The sequence below is a fragment of the Natator depressus genome, chromosome 4, assembly GCF_965152275.1.
Source record: "Natator depressus isolate rNatDep1 chromosome 4, rNatDep2.hap1, whole genome shotgun sequence".
NCBI classification, from domain to species: domain Eukaryota; kingdom Metazoa; phylum Chordata; order Testudines; family Cheloniidae; genus Natator; species Natator depressus.
Genome location: NC_134237.1, coordinates 46,043,112 through 46,063,366, shown reverse-complemented (window position 1 = coordinate 46,063,366; position 20,255 = coordinate 46,043,112).

The window sequence follows — 20,255 nt, the reverse complement described above, 5'->3', positions numbered from 1 at the left end:
AGGATTGGCTGCCCCTGCGTCGGTGGGGATCCAGCTGCAACATGCCAACTGAGCCACCCCTGGCTTCACAGCCGGCTGCTCTGTGGCTGCCCCTGGGTCACTTCCTGCCTCCCTGGGTTTGGTACCTCTCACTTCCAGGGCTCCTTGGGGTCCTCTGTGGTCGGTAGTCCGGGACACTCCCCGTCAGGGTCTCCCAGTTCTGCGACTGTCAGACAGCAGGAGGTAGGTTCTTCTCCTGGGCATGGAAGTATGGCCAAAGCGTCCTTCTCCTCCAGGGATTCTGCCCCAACTGGGCTGCAGGGCATTCCTTTTATACTTCTGGCCCCGCCCTGGCACTTCCGTCAAGGGAGGCAGGCTATGCTCCACCCACCAAGTGGACCCTCGCTCTCCGCTCGGAGGGAGGCGACTCGGCCTCACTACAGTCACCAACAGAGAAATCACCGGTATGGGGCACAGTGCGCTTGAACAAGAATGCTGGAGTGGTGTCCTATACCTATGAACATCCACACTTGCAGTGTAGAGAACTTGTCAGGAGAAGAAGTGGGAGCATTGAGAGTGGCAGAGCAGAGGTCTGCTACACTAACTGTCCACTGATGTAATGTCTAGTCATGACTCTAAGCCTGTGTCACCAGTTAGAACAGCCTGATAGGAGTGACTGAGACAGGGGTTGGATGTTGGGAATCAGAAGAGCTCTGGTGTAGGAGAATATTTGCCCTTTCATGTTTAAAATACATTACATTTCACTTACACAGGTCACGTTAAGTTGAGATGACTTCTTTCTTAAGATCCCTCTCAGGGAAGGAAATGAGGCTAGTGATTTTTGAACACGAAAGACTGATGCCAGTTTAGAATAAAACATAAATGTCAAATAATGATACAGTACTGCATCCAATTTTGGTCACCAATTTGTAGAAATGATATGGAGAAACTGGAAAGGATCAAGAGGCTAGTGACACAGATTATCAAAGTGATGGAATGCAAGCCATACAAGCAAAGGCTGAAGGAACTGGGTATGTTTAGTTTGAAAAAGAGGAGATTGAGGGGGGATATGATAGTGATCTTCAAATACTTGAAAGGCTTCCATAAAAAAAGGTGGAGAAAAGTTGTTCCCTCTTGCCACAGATGGCAGGACAAGTAGCAATGGGTTCAAATTACAGCATAGCAGATTTAGATGAAATTTTAGGAAAAACTTCTTAACTGTAAGAACAGACTGCCTAGGGAGGTTGAGGAAGCTCTTTCGCTGAAGATTTTCAAGAGGAGTCTGAATAGCCATCTGTCTTGGATGGTTTAGACACAACAAGTCCTGCATCTTGGCAGGGGTTGGACCAGATGACCCTTGTACTCCCTTCTAACCCCATGATTCTATGATTTGTGCAGTTCCAAGGATTAAGTGGAGTTTAGGTAGGTGTCACAAATAAATGAATAAACCTAGTCCAATGGGATCAGCAAGGAATATTTTGGGAAGTTCTCCCATGTGTCTGAACAAGAGTATCCACCATTTACTATTAGCGTTCATTATTCTTTTGTTTAAAAAGTTTTAGTCATGCAATCAGAAAACATGGAAAAAACCCAGCATCGTGGGACTGATTCTCATTTTACATTAAGATGCTCTGGGGCTCTTAACTGTATGTAAATTATTTCTTTGAGAAGAAGAAGAATATTTTTATTCAAGTAGTTTTATTCAGGGTATTATGTTCTTTTCATGGCCTATTTTTCTTCATGGATTTCATTTCAGTGCAGGAGCTCCAACCAAAGGTGTTCCACACGACTTAAGGCGAAAGTGGTGCAGGGAGCCTTGAGTGCACCTCCTGTACTGGAGTGAACTTCAGCCCAAATCAGAACTAACAATTAATTGGTATTTAGCAGGATATTCTAATTAACAGATAAATACAATATTTAAAAAAATATCAAACAAAACCCATGAGGCATGGTTCTTGGGATGGTTTGGGGGAGATTAGCAAAAGAGGAGCTGATGGGAGAGGAAGTAATTTCTTAGATCCGAAGCTATTCAAGTTAGGGACTGTGTTCTTTGTCTAGCACAATGGGGTCCTAAAACTGATTAGATACTCCAGATATTATTGTATGCAAATCTTAAATCCTCCTCTAAACCCATCCTCCTTTCTTGTAGTGAATTATCAATTAAAAATCTCACAGCAAAAATCACTGTTTATTATTTTTGCCTAGCACTCACATTTTACAAAAAATTGGGCCTGTAATATTCTGGTGGTTTAGGAATATAATTTTCAGTGGGATTAATATGATAGGGAAAAGTGTTTTTCAGGGACTTCAAGAGCAGCAGGAAAAGCTTCATGTTTCACTTGTCATTGCAAGATTTGCCAGGCAATTTTACCAGTGTTGCAGGCAGTAGTAAGAACCACAGATAGGCAGAGATGGCACTAACCTTTCTCTTTAAAGTACTTAATGATTTGGGCATGGACTAATTTAAAGATCACATGAAGCATTGAATAGAGGACTACTGTCAACTGTCAACAACTCCACTGCTTTGGTCTACCACAAGAGTAAAGTTAATTGGCCAGAAGCTTTCTTGGGGGCTTGTCCAAGACTCTTGAAAGAACTCACATAAAATCTAAGAACTGTCACAAGGCTCACTACTTCTCATTCCAAGAAGCATTTCTTTGACCTTGTCTTCGTTAATATACATAACACAGTGTACATAAATTAAATACAGAAACAAACTTGAATGCAATTTTCTTCTCTGGGGAGAGGAAGGAAGGAAGAAAGAACCATATATAAAAGATGTTAATCATGTCACTTAGTACACTGTTGGAATGTACTCAAATACTGTGGGTGTCATATAAGAATGTGAATAGAATAGCAACGGAGACAATTGTTTTATTAGTAATAATGTCTAAGTGGCACCGAAAGTCAGCACTACTTCTGGGGGTAGTGAAACCAACATAGATCATCAACTTTTAAGTGTCATCAAGCACAAATAGGAGACGCTTATGAGTTTGATTTTTTTTTCTTTTTTTTTGGTCAAAGCTGGTCACTCAAGGAAACAGCTCACTGAAACTAATTTTTAAATGGAGGCCAATGAGTGGACAGGTGTGAAGTTTCACTATGGATACCCTACTATGTGAACTTTTCTCTATTAAACTCCATTTAATAAATTATGAAGCAGGACATGAACATTGCTAAGCAGATACATCTCTTTTGCTTTAAAAAAGGTTTCTTCTGATGACAATCTCTGAGTATCAGCAGCAGTAACAGTCATGACTACAGCAAGACTATAAATGTTGTGTCCCAAAGAACAAACCCTAACTCAATTTTACAACAAATAAGCTACTAAGGGCCTCAGAAAAACCTATAATGCTGCAATATTGATGGGGAGAAAAGTATGTAATTGGCTCCCTTGAAAACCTTATGAGATCACAAATATTAGCTCACATAAAATTGTCCAATTAGGAGGAAAGCAGAGAAAAGAATAATTTTCCCAAAGGTTTTTGTAGTTAAATATTGTCAATACAATTAATACTCTTGACAATTATTACTGATGTAACTCATGATTTCTGCGATGAAAACATCTTCCAGTTGAACAAAAATGTAAGACTGCAACGTTGCTAAGTATTTTTCTAGGATTTTCCATTTTTCACTGATGAGATTAAATTATTGCTGTACAGTACTTTTCTTTTCCTAAGAACAGCAATATAATGTGACTACTGGTGAAAACCTGAAAAATATGTATCCTTTGATTATGACTATTTGCTTTGGTTGACATTCACCGGAATGCAGGGGTGCCATAAAACACTAAGGGCTTGATCCCCATTGCCCTGCACTTTTGGAAGTCACTTACAACTCTGCAAAGTGTAAGAAAAGCGAATAAGGCTTGGTCTGCAGACATAGGGCCAGATTTTCAAAAATATTTAGGTACCTAAAGATGCAGGGAGACAACTCATGGGACTTTCTAAAGTGTCTAATCTGTTTAGGCACCTAACTCCCACTGAAATTAGGCACCTAACTTTTTAGGTGTTCTTAACAATCTGACCTGCATATTTAGGTGAGTAAATATCTTTGAAAATCTGGCCCAAAGTTTAATGAAAAGAGTGATTTTTAAAGAGTTATTGTTCCATTAGTGCATTTTTGAATGTCAACACTCTGAAAACAATTTAAACCTGACATATCAGTATAGCTTCTCCCTCTAATTTACAGGTGCCATTAACCCAACATAATCCAGGGTTAAAATGACATAAATGTGCCCACACAGACTTCATACTTTGTATTTTAAAAGAGATTTAACTTTAAATTAAAATGCTATCAAAGCAACTTCCCTTGTGTAGACGTACCCTTAACAATCTCACTATTATGATTTCATATCCACTTTCCACTGGCATCAATAATTATGGAAAGAATAGGTAAATGGTGAATTGGGCCCCTAAGGGTGGCTTAAGTCGTGCTTAGTGCCTTGTGGACTCTCTGTTCATTCAAATGGGCTGTAAGTGGGGTCTCCATAATGCTGCTTCTGCCAAATCTTTTCAAATAATCTTTTTATTGTACATTTGTATACACTATATAATGTAATTGAGTATATCGACTTGCATTCAGGATTGACTTACCTACCATACAGTAGGTGGCTAGTAGTGCCCACAATAGGAACCTAGCAACTGCCATAATCGATCTGATTGAGTGCCATCCAGTTCCAGTATCCTGTCTCCAACACCAATATGTATAAGATGCTTCAGAGGAATATGTAAGCAATCTGCAGTTGGCATTTATAGGCTAGCCCTCCCCCTGGGTTATTTCTCTTAGAGAGTTTTTGAGCCATGGCAATACCATGCCTCTCACATTATGACTACTTAGTTTCTTTAGTAGCCTTTTGAAAGATACATTGTCAAAGGCTTTTTGAAAGTCTAAATAAGGAGGTCAGCTGAGTCTCCGGTTAATACAATACAATGGGGGCCATTAAAAACTGTGCCTTTTCCCTAAGACATCTAGATATTACTCACTCTCTGCTGTGTTCTGCTGTACTTTGTGTTGGACTGTAATTCTGTAAAGGCCTGATCCAGCTCCCATTAAAGTCAATGGAAAGACTTCCATTGACCTTCCATCGGACTTCGATAAGGCTGCAAGATACAATTTTATAGGACCAGCCTGTGGACTCCTTACTCACCTCGATGAGCACTTACTCACACAAACAGTCCCACTGACTTGATGAGTAAAGACTACAATCTTCCCCTTCATTATGACAACTGGCAAGTTTTTAAGAGCCAAATGTGTATAGATAAGGTTGCAGCAAGACCTTTGTTGCAGGAGAAAACACCTTTCCTCATTTTCTCCAATGTTTCTAAAAATTTCACCTTTGGATGAAATTTTTCATAATTTTTTCACAGATGAATGGTAAATATATATTTTTAAAAGTCTGACCAAAATATGCCTGGCCATTTTTGAGTTAAGGGTACAGTATTATCCCATTTTAAGTGACATTTAGGACATGGTTTTGCTCAGCCTTAGAGGACTTATATAGGTTTATTATTTTAAATAAAGGAAAGATCTATCTGAATTCTATATATTTAAAAAATTGGTTTTATTCATGCAGAGTAGTAATTTTTTGAAAATGTTGGGAACTACAATACTATTTAGCATTTTTAATGGTTTGCATCATAGCTTATGTCTACACAGAAAGTTTTTAAAATAGAAAAGTCTTCACTTTATGCAAATTTTAGTGGAGAAAAATATTTGGGACTGAAATCTTTATCCAGCTGTTGTGCTTGGGAGCTCCTTTCCTCCAGGTCTATACATCATCACTATCTGATAACATTTTTGGTGGCTGATGTGAAATGAGTCATCATATTCATTTGACCAAGTAGACCTGGTCAAAAAAGGATTTCACCAAAAATTTCAAATGTATATCAGTTTTTCAGGGTTCAAAAGTGACCAATTTACTGGGGGTGGTGGTGCGGGGGGTGGAGAGACAGAGGAGGTTTTGGACAATTTTTAACCAATGTTTTTGTCACAATGTTAATAAAATTCTCTTTGACATTTTTAATTTATTGAAAACACTTTTTCTTATGGAATTTGATAAAACATCAGTAAATATTAAAACAAAACTGTGGAAAATTTAATAAAACAAATTTTTGATAATGTCAACATTTTTTCCATGAAAGACATTTTTTAAAAGATATTTTTCAATGAAAAATATTGAGTGAAATTTTTTGAGTATTTCTGCATCCTACATGACAGGATTCCCCATAAGAACATAACAATGGCCATTTTTGGTAAGACCAAAGGCCCATCTAGCCCAGTATCCTGTCTTCTGACAGTTGCCAGTGCCAGGTGCTTCAGAGGGAATGAACAGAACAGGGCAATTATCAAGTGATCCATCCCTTGTCATCCACTCCCAGATTCTGCCTGAGAACACCCAGACAGTGAGGTTGCATCCCTGACCATCTTGGCTAACAGCCATTGATGGACCTATCTTCCATGAACTTATCTAATTTTTTTAACCCAGATATACTTTTGGCCTTCACAAAATCCTCTGGCAGGTTGACTCATTAGTAGCAGTTGCTTTCATGCTAGTTTGAAGCCTTAGGAAAGAAGCTAAGAACAGGGAGGACTAGGCAAAACAATGAACTACTCTTTGGCTGAAGAGAGGATTTCAGCCTTCAGTTCAGTCTCACTTCTTTCGTACAAATTTAAGCAGACAATAATCTGGTGGTAGAGCACTTCCACACAACAATATTTCCCAGTAAAAGTATGTTTTCTATGCACATACACTCTCTCTCTCTTCCACAATTTATTCCTTGTATTATGATTACAGGAGACTATCAAGCAATGATACTCATCTCCTGTAAGTGCATTTAATCTATTTTTATTTTCAAGAATCAAGGTCAGATCATCAGCTGGTATAAACTGCTATAAGCTGGCATTTGTTTCAATGGAACTATGTTGATTTACACCACCTGAGGGTTTACAATATCCTTTTGGCAGAACAAATACCCACTTCTCAGGGCTCAATAGAGACTGGTTAACTTAATGTTACTCCATCATTATATATTTTTCTTGCTATACAAATAGTTATTATGCATGATATGCTGAATTTCCTTATATGCATTTCCCCCGAATCATGATGATGTATGGCTTAAGTATTAAACAGCATTTTATTTCTATATTAAAATATTCACTTTGAATATATGCAAAAGAAGTCACACATATTTTCTATCTCTATCTTCTTGAATGGTGGAGGACCGGGAGATGTTTCACAGATTTCACGTAAGGCTGTCACATCATTCATACTAGCATAGCTTCCGCAAACCATATCTTGCTAAACACAGCTTCAGAGCCAGCACATTAGCATTTTCTGCAATGGAGGATATTTATTCAGGAATAATGATACAGGGCAGAGGGACATGGTGAAGTGGGTCCAAAAGTATCCCAGTGTTAAAGGTATTAACTGTTAGAGGAAATTCACCTTCAGCTATCACCTACTTTGCACACACATGAGATGAAGAAATTCTAATGGCAAATTATCATTGTAACGCTAAGATATATGACATATGTACATGGATGCCACTATTGTGGATAATGTACCATATAGTTCTACCATACAGGCACTGAAAGGGTTAATCACTTCTGAGTTACACCTACTTCTCTCATTATTTTCAGAATGGTTTTCATTAATATTTCAGTCAATGCTAAAGTTTCTTTGAAGTTCATTGTTTCCCACGTCATCCATCTCTCCGGGCTTTGTCAGTGATCTGTGAAGAAAGAGATTCTTTAGCTCAGATGTGATAAAAAATGAATACAATGGAAGATGAGCTTATGTACAGCTCATTTTTATTTATTTATTTAGCTACAAACCTTGTACTTTGCCCTATTACCTGTTTTTGCATGCTTCATTTCTTCATGAGATGCAGTTAAAAAAAACTATTTTAAGTATTGTTTTTGTCTTTAGGGATCTTCCATTATAACATGAATTAAGCCATAAAAGTCATATGCTGTTTACTAGAAAGCATGGAAATTGAGTTATTTCAATTTTTAAAGAATCCATTTGCATACACTAGTTATGGCAAATTATCTTTTTTTTTTTTCCAGTGGAGTTACTATAGGTGGATGCTGTTTGGGGTTCTTTTTTTTCCTCTTCTCTTTGAGGATGCAGTAGCAAAATTATCCAACCAATAGGAAGTAATTTGTCAGCCAAACCACATTACAGACTAATTATACCCACCTGGTATATGGGAACTGTGCACATGTGCTAAGAGAGGTGAAATGAATGTTCTGTCTTTTTGAATGCAATCAACAATAATATGATTTTGCTTGCTGCTGTGTTGCACTACTAGATTGGCAAAAATAAGGTTTTCAGTTAGAAGGTGAAAAAAAACTAACAAAATTCACCACACGAGAGAAAGAGAGAGAGAGAGAGAGAGAGAGAGAGAGAGAGAGAAATAAAGTCAATGTAACACATTAATTTCATTCAAATAAAACACGATTTGTACATAGTTATGCCGAGTGCAGAACAGTTACAAACAAGACGCTATGAACAATATTTATCTGACCCATGAATGCACATACAGTTGCTTATTTAAATCAGGGAGAAAGGCTTCTAGTTCAAAACATTATTTACCAGATGATGGGGGCCAAGCTTTTTCACCAGAGCACTGGATGTCAATTCCAGTATTCGCCTACCACATTATCTCACTTGAAAGCTGTTAAATGGCATGCAGACATCTGTGTCAGCCTGCACGTATGGGAGTCCAAGAGGCCTGGCAGGTTTTCAAAATAATTCGCTACAAAAACATCATTTGGAAAAAGAAACATGATCATTGTAACTATAGTTTTGTGGTCAAGCTATCCTTCTGCATTCCAGACTGTAGGAAATAACAGGTTGTCATTAAATATTGTGCCACTTAAAAGCAGGAATTAGAAGTGTATTAAAATAACCATTCAAAATTTGAGTTCAGTGAACAGGCTGTACTCACCAGAGCTGCTGTCAGCTGTTGGCTAGCTCTCAAGCTATGGCAAACAATCCCTCCTAAGTTTGTGAGGTAATTTCCATGTCCTTCTCTCAGTAGGTTTCTTCTTTGCTAGACTGAAACTGTCTGTTAGGCTTACAGTGATGAGTGACCCTGAAAAATGTTTCACAGTAAATAGTGCCACTAAGCTGCAGGGAAATTTATATAATTTCGAGAGTCAGAGTGTGAGGCATGGGTACAGTTAATCAAGTAACATCTATTGGGATTTCAAAACTTGCTGTCATTGGAGGGCATATAGGTTGGGAGAGATGCATGTGACCCGACACATATTGCGCTCTCCGGTTACATGTAGAGCATATGGTATAAAAGGGTTTGTATTAGTTCATTCTCTTTTATTTCACAGGCCAGGGTTTTTGTTTTAAATTGTAACCTGGGTCATTTTGAAAGATACATGTGCTACCTGAATCACAGAATGATTGGGAAAAAGAGCTATGTATAAAAATGTGCTGTGCTCTTATGGATGTTTGAGTATCAAAGAGCTATTGCTTTAAAGGTTCAATGTGAGGCTAACTACATACATGGTATTCCAGTCTATGACTTGCTTGTCAGAATGGTACCTGCCTGTGTTGTGGTGGTGATGATGTGCTTTTACTGAACCACAGAATGGTCAGCAAGAGATGGAACACTTCCGCTAGGAATTCACTGCATACTTAGAGCTTTTGTAGCTGGATTGGAATTGGGTGGCCATTTTGTTCCTGGTGTTTCTGTTTCTAATTGGTTAAATTAAAGCATGTGATTATCAGAATACATTTTGTGTATTCTGTCAAATAAAGTTACCTGAATAGCTTGTACCAGCTATGAATAAATATACATTATAAATAAACAGGAAATTGTTAGCCTTTTTTGTTGGAAGGCTGTGGGTAATTTTCTCTTATAACACTGGATAATAGACAATCAGGTGTTTCACTGGCACAGCTGGAAGGAAAGTAGGAGGAAGCAAAAACCTGGCTGTGGCCATGAACTTTGCACTACTCGATTTTGGATGAAGAGCTCTTTGCATTGGATATTCCAGATGTATTGTGTTTTTATTTTGCCATTCTTATTTTTAGCTTACATTTAAGTAAAGAGAAGCTTAATAAAAAATAACATCTGGTTCTTCAGTGAGACTTCCAACATCCCACAGAAAATAGTGGATCATTAAAAATCCTCTATGCAGCTTCAAACTAGTTTACTGGATTGGGATTACTTCATACTACATATTAACCCTGCACTACCTAAAAAGCACCCCACCACCAGCCACAGGATCCTACCGAGGCTGTGGTTGTAGCAGCACCTAAGCACAGGGCACTCATGCTGGTCACAGCCACAACCAGACTCCACAACAGGTCCAGGAAAGCACCACTAATGCTGCCCTGAACCAGCAACTGCACCATCTCCCTCACCTATCCTAGTAGGTGCTGCTCCAGCAGGCGGTGGGTGGCTGGGTTACCAGATGACAATGCCTGTATCATGGAGTGCACCAGACAGGGGTACAGCTTTGAGAGCTTGGGGTAACTGCCAAACAACAGAATCTGCCCCCCACCCCCTGACACCAGCTGGAAGGAGAGGAAGGGCAGGTGGCCTGCAAAGGCTGCTCCCTGGAAGATGACTGCCCAAAGGAAGGTGTACTCCCCATTCAAGATCATTGTGGGCCAGTAGCTGGAACATGCCTCATAGACTTTAAGACCAGAAAGGACCATTGTGATCATCTAATCTAACCTTCTGTACAACACAGGCCACAAAACCTCATACACCCACTCCTGTACTAGACCCATAACCTCTGGTGGAAGTACTGAAGTCCTTATATCATGATTTAATGACTTCAGTTACAGAGAATCCACAATCCACTAGTTCAAACCAGAAAGTGATCTGTGCCCCTTGCTGAAGAAGGAAAAAAAAATAAATCCAAGATCTCTGTCAATCTGACCTGGAGGAAAATTCCTTCCTGCCCCCAAATATGGTGATCAGATAGACCAAGGGTATTCAATAGATGGACCACAAGCCCAATTGAGACCTCCAGACACTTTTGAATGGACCCCAAAATCTCTGTATTTACTTATTATTATCATTATTGATATTTTTTTAAAAAAAATTCTGTAGTCTGGACCTTGACCAAGATATTTGGACCTTAAAAAAAATTAGACCCTGAGCACATGGACAAGACCCACCTGGGAAAAAAAGCACTATAGTAACTCAGAGCTCTACCCATCTAGCGTCCAATAGGCCTTTGGAGATATTTGCTACTAGCACTCTCAGATGGGCCCCATGCCATTGTAGGCAACCTCATTGTATCAGCCCCTCCATAAACTAATCAGTCTCAGTCTTGAACCAGTTAGATTTTTAGTCCCCACTGCTCCCCTTGGGAGACTGTTCTAGAACATCACTCCTCTAATAGTTAGAAACCTTTGTCTAATTTCAATCCTAAACTTGTTGATGGCCAGTTTATATCCATTTGTTCTTGTGCCAGCATTGGCCCTTAACTTAAATATCTCCTCTTTCTCCCTGGTGTTTATCCCTCTGATGTATTTGTAGAGATCAATCATATCTTGTCTCAGCCTTCATTTGGTTAAGCTAAACAAGCCAGGCTTCTTACGTCTCTTCTCATAAGGTTCACTCTCCATTCTGATCATCCTAGTCGCCCTTCTCTGCACCAGTCCCAGGTTGAATTCATCTTTCTCAAACATGGGAGACCAGAATTGCCCACAGTATCCCAGATGAGGTCTGACCTGTCCCCTATCTAATGGTAATAGCACTTCCCTATATCTACTGGAAATACCTTGCCTGATACATTTTAGGATTGCATTAGCCTTGTCACGGCCACATCACTTTGGTGGCTCATAGTCATCTTGAGATTGACCAGCACATCCAGTCTTTCTCCTCCTCTATCACCATTGATGCAGGGCAAGTGAAGGACTGGTGCAGGGCACTGCCCAGCTGCGCCACTTTGATGATCATCGACCACGTGAAAAAGCTCAGGGGCTTCAGGAACTGCAGCTACTGCTGCCAGAGGATCTTCCTCACGTGGATGGGGACAAAGAGGAGGCTCAGCAAGCAGCTCTGTTGGGTGGGACACCTAAGCAGCATCTGGAGCCCCACTGAAAGTTGCCCCTCATAGAAATATGAAAGGGCACCAAGTCTGGGGCTTTGTCTGTGTTGGAGTTTTAGCCATCAATGTCATCACATTGGTGTGATCCCCTTGCTTAGATATGGTGCATCAATGTAAATTATGACTTACATTGATGCAGCTGTCCCTTCTTTGAAACAAGCAGAAACACCAAGCCATAAATGCTCTGGGGCAGGGATAATCTTTGCATGTACAGTGCTGAGCACACTGGGATTTTGATCACTGAGTGGTGGCCTCTAGGTATTATCACAACACAAACAATAAATTAGCAATAATGACAACAACTTAAACTATATTTTCTAGGATACCACAGGATTGCAGGGGGGAGGGAAAGGGCTCACACTCACTTCCCAGGTATAATGGTTTCAGCCATGACAGTGAACTCGTAGTGCAAGTGTTCCAGCACTTGATGACCTGAAACAGAGCACATAATCAGTGTCAGCAACACTACACACTACACAGTAGTCTCACGTAATATATAATTATTAGTCTCCTAAATATTTACTTTTCAAAGTAATTGCTAGTGCTGAAATGGAACATGGAATGTGTGTTGACATGGTTGCTTCAGAATAGTAGAGAGGTACTCACTGTTTTTTAAACCAGTGGGTGGCAAAAGAAAAAGTTATCATTCAGCTCTGAACAGCCACTCTTGCCAAACAGGAGTGTGGTCTGAAGAGGAGACAGCCTGACTTCTAATTCTCTTTCATTTATCTAATTATTACTTATCAGTGCCTAGAGTTGCATTGTCTCATTTTTTTCCTGCTCTTGGGATCAAGGGTGTTGTAAGCTTGTTTTAATATTATGTTGAAGTGGGATGGCATAAGCATGACATGTTTAGATGGATTTAGAAGACTGGCTAGACAGTAATATATAGTTTCTGCCACTTTCATATTTATGTATTGTATTACATGTTTTGCTTATGTATTTGGTGCTGTTGCCTGGCAACTTCCTTATATAGTTATTTTATTTTACTTTCTTCCGTAATTTATTGTGACACATTTTCTTAAATAAAAAGGAAGGTTAAAATGAAAGATTGTCTGGTTTTTTAGCTTAGAGGAATCTAAACAAAGATAAAGATAAACAGATGCAAGATATAAAATAAAATGCTAGTTGTATCTGAAACAAGCGTTAAAAGAACACTACTCATTATTGATGCAAGTGTTGGGAAATATGTAGGACAGGGCATGCTTTGTCTTTTTTTTTCCACTAGTATTTGGGCTCAATAAGAGCCTTGATATATCACCATACGTGGTGTGAGAGAGAGAACGAATGATTGATGGTTGAAATACCTTTTCGATCTCTATCTATATAGGTGACAGTTCTATATATGCACATCCATATTTCAGTATGTATATGAATGTACAGCCATGTACACACACACATACACACACTGTGTGTGTTTGTATATCCCCATCTTTACATATAGATAGATATATCATAGAACAAACTCATTCAAGTGCTCATTGTGAGATTTTACTTTTCTTTTAGGCTCCTAAAGCTATTTTGTTTTTGAGAAGTGGAATTGTCGGGAGAAAAATAATAATTAAAATTGCTATTTTATCATGTATACATTTGTCATTTGTTATACCCCTCTCCCCCCACCTCCCAACCCCCCTCCCCCCACAGATATATTATGTGCTAGAGATCAAAATAATATTTTTTTTAAAAAAATCTTATCTTCCTGGCTAGTCTTTGCCATCATAAAAGATACACACTAGATCAAATGCAGATAGCTATTATAGGGGTTCATATATATAAACCATTGAAATCAATGAATATCTCCCATTATCTTTAATAGGAATAGGATTTGAAATATATAAGGTTGTACCAATAATCCTTAAGTGATTTTTTTTAATTATTGAACTTACTGTGGCTCTCTTGTTTTTTCTCAAATCACCCCCCTCTTTTTTCAGCTACTTTCCTCCCTTGTCTGCTTATTTCTTTTCCTCTGTTTTTCCTCTACAGATAACTTTCTTTCCCCTCATTCCAAATCTTGCCCTTTCATATATATTCATTTTGCTCATTCCATCTCTCTCACTCCCAGCCTGCTTACCTCAACACTTCTATATTTTATCACCTATTTCCCCTTCTGCTCTTTGGTCCGTGTTTTATTCTCCCCTCTTTTCTTAACACCACAGGATTCATTCTCTGCTACATTGCAGTGGCCTCATGTCCCTTTCTATCCTAAGTGTTCTCTCTTCCTGCTTCAACCACTCTCCATATCCTGGTTGCTCACTTGTAGCATCCCAATTTTTTTTTATCTCCACCCTTCTTCTTCCCATCTCTTTCATACCTCCATACAAACCACCTTCTGCCTCCATACCAAGCCCTTTCATTTGATACTTTGCTTGGCCCAACTCACCAACTATGTGATCATCTGTTTTCCCACATCCATTGATTCTCTGGCACTGTCCCATCCCCTTCAGCCAATTGATCATCTGCCTCCTCTGAGACCTCCAGAACAACAGATACTATGCCTCCTTTGCTCCCAACCAACTAATATGATGTCTGCCCAATTTTTATGCAGTCTTCCTCTCAGGCAGGGGGTGGAGGTGTGAGTCTGTAAAATACCCAGTTGAGTAAAGGAGCAAGTTTAATTTTGACAGTTATAAAGATTGTTCATAGAAAACCATCCAGGCCAGTAACTATCCCCATAGGAAAATTGGAAATAATGTCAATAAATTCCTTCTGGTAATTTTTTAAATTGGGGGGGGGCAGGGAAACAAAAAATACCCACTCTCTCAGTTTTGGCACCTTAGATATTGCAAGTAAATTGTCTAACTCATGGGCTTGCATTAAACAATACAGATTTTGATTTTATATACATATATTTCATACTCAAAGTAATTGCTTTGCTTTGTTTTCTTCTTTGGGGATCCATGAACAGGAGAATCTTTAAATGTATCTACAGACTTTTCTACAAGATGTGTTAGTCAGCACCAGTGGGGTGCAAACTGTAGGCTGCACCAGCATATCGCACGATAACTGGCTCATGTGGACCCTGCCAGGGCTCACTAAAAGCACCCTTGTGCGTGTTAATGTAGTCCAGTTTCAAACAATAGTTCAAAAATGTACACTAGAGGGAACTTTTAGTGTGTGCCAGCAGGGTCCATACCAGCCAGTCAGTGGCTGGGATGCTGGTGCAGACAAGAATTTACACCTCTCTGATGCAGATTAATGCACCCTGCATATAAGCCCTAGACTGTTGTTCTGATTTATTGAATTAAGAAGAAGCATTTCCTCCTCTTAATTTAACAACTTAACTGCATCCATTTTATGTTTCATTTCAAAAGGCTTTTTTCTGATTTGCTTATATAGAATAGTTAGTAAAATTATTTGCACATGCAAATACTATATTTCAACATCTAGCAGCCTAACTGGGTCTGCAAATCAGCTAATTAGATACTGAGATCAACACCAGCATCCACTTAGTGCTTGCAGAGCACCAGGTCGCACTCCCAGGAATGCAATTTCTAAAAAACAAGCCAGGTTGCTGAGGGTCATGGGTTGCTGAGGGTCATACATTTTTAGTATCACTGCCGGGGGGGGGGGGGTGGATTGGTTGCTTTCCCCACTTGCCTACCTCATAAGGAAGAGCAGCTAATCAGGGCTTCTGAAGGAAGCATACAGTTTCCCTCACAAATTGCGAGGGGGAAGAAGGGAGCAGAAAAAAGCTTGTCCCTCCTCTACCATCCCCTCTTGTGTGCAACAAGATGGCTCGTCTGCTCCTTCCTCATCTCTCCCTTCAACACTTGTCTTGGAAAGTGGGAGAGGGGGCCCCCAGGCTTAGAGGGGAATGACAACTCCAGGAGCTGCAGAAGGAGCGTATGTGAGGCTGGAAGTAAAACTGATGAGGGGATGGGGGACAGAACAGATGTGGATACAGAATTGGTGGGCGCCGGAGGCTGAACAGATATGGGGACAGAATTGATGAGGAGTAAGGGGGCAGAACATGAGGGACAGAATTGATGTGGGGATTGGTTGGCCAGGATTTATTTGGGGGTTGAGACAGAATTGCTCATCTTGGAGACAGGCAGGTGCTCCTTTTGGGAGATGTCTTTGTGAAATTACCCATAAATAGTCATCTTAACAAAATAAGGTTTATTAAAAGCAAAGAGAGAATAAGACAGTTTAACATATCTATGTTTACATATCAAGTAAGCTAGACTTGTAAGGCATTCTTAACTGAGTTATAGAGAAAAAGAAATAAATGAATAGTTTACATCCTTTTAAAGTAATCTACTCTCTGGTTTCAGAGGAGTAGCTGTGTTAGTCTGTTTCAGCAAAAACAACGAGGAGTCCTTGTGGTACCTTAGAGACTAACACATTTATTTGGGCATACGCTTTCATGGGCTAAAACCCACTTCATCAGATGCATGGAGTAAAAAATACAGTAAGCATTAGCTCATGAAAGCGTATGCCCAAATAAATTTGTTAGTCTCTAACGTGGCACAAGGACTCCTCGTTGTTTTTAATCTACTCTCTCACTCTCTTCTGGTCAGACTGTCAGCATTACTTGCTGTCCAGTGGCAAATTCTCTACTATATCCCAGAAATGCCTGTCTTTGCTGTTCCCAAGACTTGCTTATCAAACCCCGCTCAGCTAGGTAAATTTATGTACCCAGACTTGCCTCTCCTTGATCTCCATACATCTCTCGTGTAAGAATTGAGGTGTCATTAATATTTATATAAATGGATGTTGGATTAGAATACCATTTCAGAGAAAGATTGCATGATTATTGTCTCCGTTACCATGGGAAGGTTCCCTCAGCCTTCTTGTTCTGAAGGTTAGTGGATCAAAAGCCTCAACGATTTCCATTTCTTGATACTATATTGGTCAACTTTTGATCTGTTCTGTGCTGTAGGACCTAGCTCACTCCCTCTGGGCTGAATATATTCAGTCTCCATCTCTGTTGAACAGAAAAATAGTTTGATATGAGCCTTTTAAAAAAATTAATTTAATTGCTATAAAACAAGCTATTGACAGACCATATATCCTTTTATCACAGATACCTAATTGCTAAGTATTTCCACCTGCAGTTATTTGTGCCTACCTTTCACCTCCCACCAAGTCACAGTTGGACGTATTTAAAAATATACCTTTATTTTATTTTAGTCCAGATTGTGCACCCTCAAGCTTAATAGTACCTTCCTCTGAAATTAGTCTGTTGTATTGTTTTAGATGGCATATATGGACTCAAAGAGGCAAAGTGGTTACCATGACCCTGACACTGTCCAGCATTAAACAGTGTTAAACAAGGTTTGAGGTTTGGGTTGCAGTGACTTCAGCCTGCCTGTTACTATGGCAAACATGCCATTAAGATCTTTTAAACCTTTTATTAAGCATATAGAAAAGAAGGGAAGAAAAAAGGTTAAAGCATTTGAAATGTAAACATTAAATAAGGCTTTCATTCCAACAATACTTCTTGGTCCGTTTCTCTACCTGAAGAGAGCTGAAGGAAAAGTCCCTTTGTTTGACTGCCTTTTAGATGGTAATAATTGAACTTTCTGGGCAAAAGAGAAAATACGAGTTGAGATGGGCTGGCACTATTGTTATTGTTGTTGTTGTTAAAGTCCAATCCCCTTTTACTAGAAGCGAGAACAAGATAAACACACACAAGAGGGGAGAGAAAAGAAGAGCAAAGATAGAAAATACATCTTGTGTTTCTGGTGGTGACTTTCACTTGCAACCCCACTGCTGAAAAAAAAAGTCACAGGACACAATCTTATCAGTCACTCCAAAACCTAGCATATTTGTATCAACGTTGGTAGTTTAGGGCATTTTTTTTAGTTCCTCTCTGATCACAGGATTACAGCAGTACAGAGTCTTGGAAAACTAAGCCAGACTCTTATTAGACAGAAGGAAAAAGAAGAGGGATAGGGAAGAGAAGAAATAATGGGAAAAGAAAAAGAAGACCTGGCAAGGACTGACAAAGTCTCTCATCCCAGGTGGTATTTGGGATTAAGCTGGTACCAGTGGAAGTGGCAGTGTCATCTGGAGTCGCTTTCTTGGTCCAGTCTGGTCAGGACATCTCTCAGGGTTAGGATGAAGAAGGTCTGTGGTCCCAGGAGACAGTGGAGGTGGCAGCCATGATGGTGAAGCTCGCTCCTTCTCCTATTTTTCAGTCAAACAATGTATCCGTTTGTTTGTGATTTCACCTCAAACATTTTTTCTTTTAAGGATCCCAAAAGGGAATGATGGAAGAATAGATTGTCCTCTCATTATTTAGTCTACCAAGTAGGCCTAATTTCTGACAGACCAACTGTGGGTCATTTATTTCCAGTCCCACACTTTTCTTGTTTATGAGCCATGATCTTGAACATACTCCTTGGGTGATATTAGTTAGCCTTTCTGTTTGGATTATTTCAGGCTTTCCAGGTTCTTTTCTGTGATGTTCAGTGCCTCCACCCAAAGTGACTCCTCACTGTGCCTAGGACTTCCTTTTGCACCTTTCCTCATCAACATTTATCATGGTGTGTGATTGGAACATTTTATATACTTTTATCCACTTTCCCACAGTTGGGCTCCCAATTAGCATAAATGTGTAGGCCCAATTATTACAAGTCCCAGTCACAGGGAACTGGTGTTGAATAACATACTAGGAGGACATCAGTAGGGTGCACTGTCACAAAAGGGCAATTTAGTTATTTATTGCAAAAAAAAACCTTTGGATACAATGTCTAGTACAATGGAGCTGATCCTAATTGGGGCCACTCTGTGCCAGCTACTTAAAAATTAAATTATTAAATCAAAAATGCTCAGATATCCAGCATTAAAAGTTCTCCAATGATATAAAGTTTTTGTAACAGTGTTAACAAAAATTACCCTGGCACTTTTGCTGATATGCATATTTTAAACTGATTTTACTGGCAACTTTTGATTTTTTTTTCTTTTGTCTGACAGTAATTGCACTGGTACTTGGCAACCAAGTTCAAAGCTAGCCCGCCTTTTTATTCTTTTGTGCTTTTTGGAATTTTGTGCTTGCTCTTACGGAAGCATCATTATCATTTTTAAAAGAAATCTATTGCACTCTATTGTAAAAAGTGTTAAATATCAATGTCTATAAATAGACATATATATTAATGAAGAAAAGGGAGGAGTAGAATATTTCAAGCACAACCATTGCTACATGCTGTTTATTAAAACTCAGTCTACAAATACAGCAATTAACTACAACAGGGTGTACTTTAGAAGGGTATAACTTCTTTTTCCACGTGTTGTAAGGCACTGGCTTTTTTAAACATTCTTGAACTTCCTTCCCTTCATGACTGCTTGCATCCATTTGATTGTGACTTTTGCAGGTATTAGATTGTTTCCATATGGAAGATACACAAATAAACATAATATACCTAACAAACATGCATGCATCTGGCATTCAGGGATGTCAGAGATCCTTTTATTGCCTCTCAAGGGATCTTAATATTATTTTTTTGTTTAAACCATTTCATGAATTAAACACAGTGAAGTGTAGCAAAACGATAATAAAATAAAAGAGGATATCCTTTATTACAGAAACAGAAGCAGGGAGGGACTCCAACTGCAAAATTTGAATCCAAATTGTACAAAAGCCCACACAGCTTTGAATCTGAGCTTTTAGGCTTGGTCCAGTATAGAGGCTGCGGCTAGTGACAAACTTCACATCTGGATCCAAGCTTTTTCAAAGTTTAGGAGTGTTGGATCCAGCAATTTGGCTGAGAACAATCTCCAGTACTAATAATCAGTACTTTAAGAACATTTTTTTAAAAAGGGATGCAACAGACAACTGCAAAACCCCTGCCCTCATATATGATGTCTGTGTAGTGTTGTCTGGTTTTTTATAGTCTGATCTTTCAGATTTGCCAAGTTCTAAAATAGCATATTTGAATAATTCAGTGGAGATCCTATGAAGGATCTGGCATTTTGAAATATACATGCTGTAAGTCATTTACCCTTTTGTACTTTTCATTTTCTGTCTCTTTATGAAAATCAATAAAAATCAACCCCCCAAAATATACCCCACATTTGTATGTGCAAATGGGAATTTGCATAGATATACTGTGTAATTGCATTTGCAAATCGATAGGTTTGGCAAACAAGTACTTGAGCTGTATATGCAAACATCTGTTTAAACACTCAGATACTATTTTTTGCAGATGCACCTGCAGCAACTTCTTTGAAAATTTGAA